The sequence below is a fragment of the Pogona vitticeps genome, chromosome 4 (genome assembly GCF_051106095.1).
Source record: "Pogona vitticeps strain Pit_001003342236 chromosome 4, PviZW2.1, whole genome shotgun sequence".
NCBI classification, from domain to species: domain Eukaryota; kingdom Metazoa; phylum Chordata; class Lepidosauria; order Squamata; family Agamidae; genus Pogona; species Pogona vitticeps.
The window spans coordinates 185,003,741-185,011,898 of NC_135786.1; positions in this window are offsets into that span (position 1 = coordinate 185,003,741).

Below are 8,158 nucleotides of genomic sequence, written 5' to 3' on the forward strand. Positions count from 1 at the left end.
TTTGAAACTGAACCCAAACACAGTTACCCAGGTGTTCTTGGACTGCAACTTTCAAAGCCCCAGCGGGCACAGCTGGTGGTGAAAGCTTCTGGAAATTGCAATCCAAAAACATTTGGGTTTCCCAAGGTGGGAAACTACTGTACTCATTTTTGGGACAACTAGGAGTTCTTCTGTAGTGGCCCTTGCCTGTGGACATTAGGCAGGTGTTTACCAGCAGCGAACCAGAAAAACTAAGAACTACAGCCTCAATCCTATGCTACTCGGCAGGCAAATACACCAGCCTGGTTCAGCTCATGCAAAATTGGCAGACATAGCACTTAAGCCAACCTTGTTGATAAACCTCAGTTACCTAGGAGGCGCTGCACCCGGTGACATACAGAGAGAAGAAGCAGCGAATAGTGAAAATCTCAAAGCATCTACATCAAATGTGTATCCACAATTATCATCCTGCCCCTCCCAGATTAGGATCAAGAAAACGTGTTGTTGTTTTTAAAAAATCTGTGAATCTTGAAAGACAGCAGAGAATGCCAGGACTGTAATTTGAAAAGAAAGTAATACTCTTCTCTTAAAATTGATGGGACACCAGGAAGGCTAACCCTGATCACATGGAGACCAGTCACTTAATGCACTACAGAGTGAAGTTAGCAGAACCAACGTGAACCTAAAAAAATGAGATTTTTACACTGACATAGTCCTTTGCAATGGCAGAAAAAAACAGGAAACCCCACATCTATGTCAGTGTACTCTACATCCATCAACATGTACTATGGATGTTTTTATGTGACTTGCCCCAGATGCTCTTGATGTTGCCCATTATTGGGGGGAAATAACTGATATTTTTATTATTAGCACTGTGCTTTTTACATGAACATAGAAAGAAAGACAAGGAGTGGACGAGGGGTCTTTTATGTGGTTGCACCCAGTTATGAAACTACCTAGGAGATCCATCTTGTGCCTTTACTGTTATTGAATAGACACCAGGGTCTTTTTCCTCCAAGGTTTTATTGACTAGTTGGATCTGATTTGCCAGGTAGTGACTTTAAGCTGCCCTTATGAATAGCCACTTTCTGGTCATTGCCTTCCTTCCTTGTGCTAAAAATTGCATAATGGCGTTTCTGGTTTTTAATTAACATTTTAATTAATTTATTTATATTTTATTAACCTTTTTGGGAGTCCAACATAGGAGAATAAATAACTTTTCCTGTCTCAACATCCTGTACATTTCTTGTACAAATTGCTGATACTACACAAAATGCTGCTGCTGTTTTGCAAATGTTCTTTCATACTTACTGTTTCTGTGGCTCACATTTTGCTTTATGGAAATAAAGTTATTGTTTTCTGCAGAAACTATGCAGTTAGTATGTCAACAAATTAAAGACTACTGATCATCATTCCGGCTCTGTCAGATCAAGTCACTTAAAATACATGCATTTTCTAATGGATTTTTAAAAACCATACCTCAAAAAACTGTATGCTAGCTTGAAGAAGCAGACAATGAAGAAATATTTCCATTTATATTTCTTGCATTTTTTCCAGGCTATCTTTATATCCACGTTTGTTGTAAGATGTTTTAGCAACTAGCAAGCGACCTTTCTTATTGAACTTTCCGGCTATTCAATAACCAGTATTATCTGGGTGAGATGCAGTGGCTGCATCTCACTACTCATTGAGTAGTTATGCTTGCATGACTCAGAGTTATGCAAGTGGTAACTGCAATGGCACCAAGGCAGAACGGGGTCACAATGTGGACTGCACATTACACACACACAAGCCCTGTTGCCTGGGCATAATGCCCAGCAAAGTTCGTCGTTGTTTAGTCGTGCCCGACTCTTCGTGACCCCATGGACCAGAGCACGCCAGGCCCTCCTATCTTCCACTGCCTCCCAGAGTTGGGTCAGATTCATGTTAGTTGCTTCGATGACACTGTCCAACCATCTCATCCTCTGTCGTCCCCTTCTCCTCTTGCCTTCACACTTTCCCAACATTAAGGTCTTTTCCAGGGAGTCCTCTCTTCTCATGAGATGGCCAAAGTATTGGAGCCTCAGCTTCAGGATCTGTCCTTCCAGTGAGCACTCAGGGTTGATTTCCTTTAGAATTGATAGGTTTGTTCTCTTTGCAGTCCAGGGGACTCTCAAGAGCCTCCTCCAGCACCATAGTTCAAAAGCATCAATTCTTCAGCAGTCAGCTCTCTTTATGGTCCAGCTTTCACTTCCATACATCACTACAGGAAAAATCATAGCTTTGACTATGCGGACTTTTGTTGGCAAGGTGATGTCTCTGCTTTTTAGGATGCTGTCAAGGTTTGTCATGGCTTTCCTCCCAAGAAGCAGGTGTCTTTTAATTTCGTGGCTGCTGTCTCCATCTGCAGTGATCATGGAGCCCAAGAAAGTAAAATCTGTCACTGCCTCCATATTTTCCCCTTCTATTTCCCAGAACAGCATCTTAAAAAGCAGAGACATTACCTTGCCAACAAAAGTCCGAATAGTCAAAGCTATGGTTTTTCCTGTCGTGATGTATGGAAGTGAGAGCTGGATCATAAAGAAAGCAGACCGCCGAAGAATTGATGCCTTTGAATTGTGGTGCTGGAGGAGACTCTTGAGAATCCCCTGGACTGCAAGGAGAACAAACCTATCAATTCTAAAGGAAATCAACCCTGAGTGCTCACTGGAAGGACAGATCCTGAAGCTGAGGCTCCAGTACTTCCTGTCCCACGTATAGGTTTCTCAGGAGATAGATAAGGTGGTGAGGCACTCCCATTTCTTTAAGAATTTGCCATAGTTTGCTGTGGTCCACATAGTCAATGAAGCAGAAGTAGATGTTTTTCTGGAACTCTCTGGCTTTCTCTATAATCCAGTGCATGTTAGTCCTACTATTTTAATTAAGCAACTTTGAAGTGTTGACATTTTAATTATATTTTAATAACAAAATAGCTGGAATCCTGTCACTTAGTGTAGTAGATCACAACTAGAATATGACCATTGGAACAATGGGGATTTGGTGAGTCAACTCTGTAAGCTTTATTGATTCAGTGGGCCTACTCTAGTTGCAACTGACTATGTTAAAGTAACAGGATTTCAGCCATTGAGTTTAATTTTACTACATTAATATCTACATTCCATTTTAATTCTCTTGTTTTTACCTGTATTCTAAACTGCCTTAGATTCTAGCTCTGAGGGAAAGGTAGCATATAAATACATAATACAGTATAAAATAAAAAATACATTTTGGCTCTTGGCATGCCTCAGCACTTTATTACCAGCTTGATGCAGATTACCACTGTACCGTACATTTCTTGTCTCTGTTGTGGAATGTAACATATTCTGATGAAAAATGTCACTATTATAGTAGTCATATAATACAGCAGCACTACAATCTATTTGTGTGCTTCCAGGGATGTTAGCAAGTCTTTGGGTCCGAATCCCAAGTTCGAGTCTTTGGTCTCAAGTCTGAGTCTGAGTCTTAGGCACCAAGTCCCAAGCCCCAAGTCTGAGTCTCTATCGAAAACAAGTTTTTGATGGGTTCCTAGTTGTGGGTTGAGTTTGAGTCAATGAAAAAAACAAACACCAAGTCGAGCCACTGGTGCAACTTAAATCCAATTTGACAGCAAGTCCTGGAATTTGAGTCCCCATTCCTGGCTAATCCTAATCTTAATTTCAGATTATCATTGTACCTGATAATCTGAGATGACTGGCATGAGATGTTATTATTACACATTATCAATCCTGTGAGTTGATTAATTGCCATGTTGACTGTGGGATTCTGAGAACTGTCATCCAAAGGGACAACATTTCCAAGTTCTGGGAGTAGACTCATTCTTCTTTTTCATTCTGCTGGGCTCTTAACATTCCTTTCTCTTCCCATTTTCCTTCCTATTCCTCCTCACATTCTCACCAAACTCAGTACAGTACTGTGCTCCACATTTTCCATTTCATTTGGTTAGGCAATTTTGCCTTCTTATCTCCTGAGGAAGCGGGTGTTGTTAACTTCACTTGTAGTATGTTGTTTTAGAATTCTGGTTCGACTGAGATTATCACATAACATCATTTATTGTATACACCCTTCCAATTAGCTTTTGCTCACTCTAAAACAGTGCATGGCTTTGCCTCACAATATTTGCTTAAAATATTTTAAATGAGATTAAACTATTGGGGGACTTTGTCGGTTAACTGCACCAATTAATCCAATTAGTTTTAACAATCATGAAGGTGAGGCTAATGTTCACAGCTCACCTTTGATACTCAAAGCAAGTCCCACTGAATTCAATACGAACACCCTCCTGCCCAGTAAAGCATGAATAGGACTGCAGTGCTAATGTTGTTATCACAGTTTATAAATCTGTAAAGATTACAGGTACCATTCTTTCAGTCTTCAACAGCCAAAGCAGACAAATGTTGCTAAGCACTTTTAGAACAGCTCTCTGAGCAAACTGCACAATCATGGCTTTTATTGCTGATCCACTTCTTTGAGTAAAACAATAATGCTGTACAACAACTGCTATCCATATCAGCATAACTGTAACAAACTTGATGTTTGTCCAGAGCAAAACTGGTTATGAGATATATTTATTTATAAACATAGTTTAAATGTCACTCTCAAATTCTAATTTGTTTAGTGTCCAGATTGTCATGCTCACAGTCCCAGAAATGTACAGTTATATGCACTGTTCTGTTGTATTCAGCTCCCCAAATCTAGTCTCATACTTGGAGGACTACTAAAATTTAATTTTGAGTGAAGAATACATAAGAATAATGTGCCATCAAGATGGTAAACCTTTTCAGAGTTTCAGAAGTGGTTTACCATTCCCTTCTTCTGGGGCATCCTGGGATTGTGCAGCTTGCCCAAGGCTACACAGGTTGGCTCTTCTTCCTGGAGGCACAGTGGAAAATTGAACTCCCAACTTCTGGCTCTACAGAGGTTAACTGACTGAGGTATCCAGCTAGTTGGAAAATGGTGCTACATATTTCAATCCAGCTAGTTGGAGAACGGTGCTACATATTTTTCTGACCTGCAGCTCCTATGATCCCTTACCATTAGTTATAATGAGTGGGGATGAAGGGATTTAAAATCCTGCTGGACTAAAGGTTTCCTTTCCCTGATTTAAATGTAGGTTTTTGTACAAGACAGTGTTTGTTTTGGACTCCGTTTTCACAATTGAGTTACTCTTAAACCATAATAGGCAGTTCAGGCATTCTTCATAGACAAAGGTGATGCCTTAAATCCTGAGCACTAATCCCAATTATCATTTTCTAGTGACTAGGTTATCTAGTGTGTTACTCTTTTTAAGCTTGTAAGAGTCTGCTCCTACAATGCTCACCAAGAGTTCTGATAGTTTATGTCCAGTCTGGTGTTGAGCGTGTGCTAACATCAAATGAGCTGTTAAAATGTGGTTATGACAGTAAAGGAAGTTATTATATATTGCGCAAGAATTTCCACGTTTGGTTCAGAAACATGGAAATGTTCTCAGCTTTTAGGTTGCAACCCTAAATACATGTTCAGAGCAGTATATACCTTTGAATATGGTGGAATTAACTGGGAATTAAGGTGTTTATTACATTGCCAGAGTCGCAGAGATAAACATTAATATGCGCTGGCATTGTGCTAAAGACTCATTAGGAAGCAAAGAAACAAAGACATATTTTCATTATCAGAGGACTGAATTTTGTTTTGGATAAGGCCGCTCCTGCAGCTTTCTCAGACCACTTGTTCCCTGTGCCCTTTTATACCATGGACAGGGACATCCAGTCAAACAACCTAATCATAGTTTGCCCACCTTTATACACTTGTCTTCTAACATTATATAAGCTATGAGGAAGGACCCTAAACTGATTTAGAGATACATCTCACTATGCTCATTGGGGCTTACTTCCAAGTAGATATGGGAAAGAACTTTGTTTCAGTTCATTTTTTGACCAGAATTTATCAATATTCACAAAATTTGAATGCAGGAAAAAGCAAAACTGACAGATTTGCTGATTCCTACTTCCAGGTGATTATTTGTTTATTATTATATAGATTTCTGTCCACACCTTCTAGCACCTACACACTACTTAGAATAGCTTACAACAAGTTAAAATTCTAATATAGTCAGGTATAATATAAAAATATAAAAATACAGGAACGGATACAGCACTATGAAAGATTACACACCAACTATAAACTTTAAATAAAACCACAAGTACCCATCAAACCTGCAGTCTAAACATCATTTTCTTATGAACAAACATTTGCACATATACCTTGCCCCAAACTGGAAAAGTGCAACACAGCATATTAATTACATCAATCTATGTACGAGGTGTTAAGCAACATACTTTACTCAAAAATCTCAGAATTTAGGATTTGTTTCATGTAAAATTTGGACTCCTAGTTCATAAATGTTTTTCATAGGCAGAGGCATGAAGCAAAGAAAGGAGGACTGACAATAGAAGTAATGAATTTCAGTGCTATAAGTAAATTACAGTTTATAGCTTTCTTATGCAGAGTCTCTGGATACAACACAAATATCAAAAAGATCTGTTGGAGCAATAATCATTTTCTGGTTTAAACGTTGTATAGAGCCCAAGCATCTGTCAATCCAGTTGTGCTCTGATGACATCTAGCAGGATATAGAAAAAGTTTGTGAAACTGTTGTGTCAACAAATTTAAATTCATAAATGCTCAAGGTATATCTCAGCTGCTCCCGACCTGTTGTCCTCAAGATGTGTTGCACAACTCCCAAAAAGGCTTGGTCTCCCTGTGAAGTGTGACCCAACTCAACTGGAAGGTATCAGGTTGAGTGAGGTTGGTGTAGGTATAGGAAAGAGAGAGATGGACTTTCTGAGTGCAGAGTGGTTGATTCATGCATGGCTCATGGCCATATACATGCTTGCAAAACTGTTTCCTGGCCCTGCCCATAAAGTGACCGCAGCTGAAGGATGAAGCAAACAGAGTAGTGAAGGAAGTTCTTACTAAATCATGAGCTACATCTTTTGGGGAAAATATGGCAGCAACACAGGATGTGATGCCTGAAACAACCTGTCTGAAAAACTAATCATGCCCCCATTTAAAAAAAAAAAATTTTTTTCTCTAATCATTAGCTGCTTTTTGTGCACTTCCTTGATCACTTGAACTAACAATATAAACCTCTCAGAATTACAAGCTCATTGGCAGGAGCTGGGGGAAGCCCCAGTGCTGGGTGCATGCATTTTCACAGATAACATATCAGCATTCCTGAATCTGAAATAAGACATTATCAGAGCTGAGAATTTGCACTATCCAGAATAGTTTAATTCAGAGATTCATGATACAGATTTTATCTGGGTAGTAACAGAACGTCTGTGTGTACAGTCCGATTTTCCATGTGTTGCTTACTCAGAGTTCAATGCAGCTTAAAGAAATACAAACCTAAATGCTTCCGCCATCCTATCAACTTCATTTCATCATTTTCATTACGAAAGCAGTCAAGTGCCGGACAGCCAAATTTACTTTCCATCATCTGCATTGCAAAACTAGTTCAGTGTCAGAAATGGAGTGAAAATTAAATGAAGTATTGTGGAAGTTAAGGCCCTTTAAGTCCCACACATTTAACTGGGATAACTATGGTGCAAGCTTATGCAAGTTTACTGAAAAACACATTTCACAGTCTGAACTTATCTCTGGGTCAAAGGGTCGAGGAGTGCAACCCTAAGCTTATGCAGAAATCTGTTGGAAATGTGTGGGTGTTATAGGTTACAATCCTTTTTAGATTTATCCAGAATTATGCTCCACTGAAATCATTGGACTTGCTTTTGAGTATCATGTGTAGGATTGCACTATCAAGTGGTTATTTTGTCTGGATTTAACTCAGTGAGCTAGGTTAGATTCTTCATGGTAAAAACACATTAAGCTGGAACCAGAATTCGTGATCAACTTGGGGTAAAATGAAGGAACTACAAATTGTGACTATTTGTGGTACATTTCTGATGCTTTATTATATATCTTACATTACATGATGTCATCTTTAAAAATATCTTCTTAAGTATAAAAAGCCTTGTTAAAGTAAGGTAAAACACATTTTCATAAAGCCTAACTAGAAACTGAAGTTGGAGCATCAAATTGTGCTGTGTAAAAAAAAAAAACCCTACAAATCCAAATTTGCTCATTTCTATGTCATGGCAGCCTAATTCTGCTGTCTGTTTAA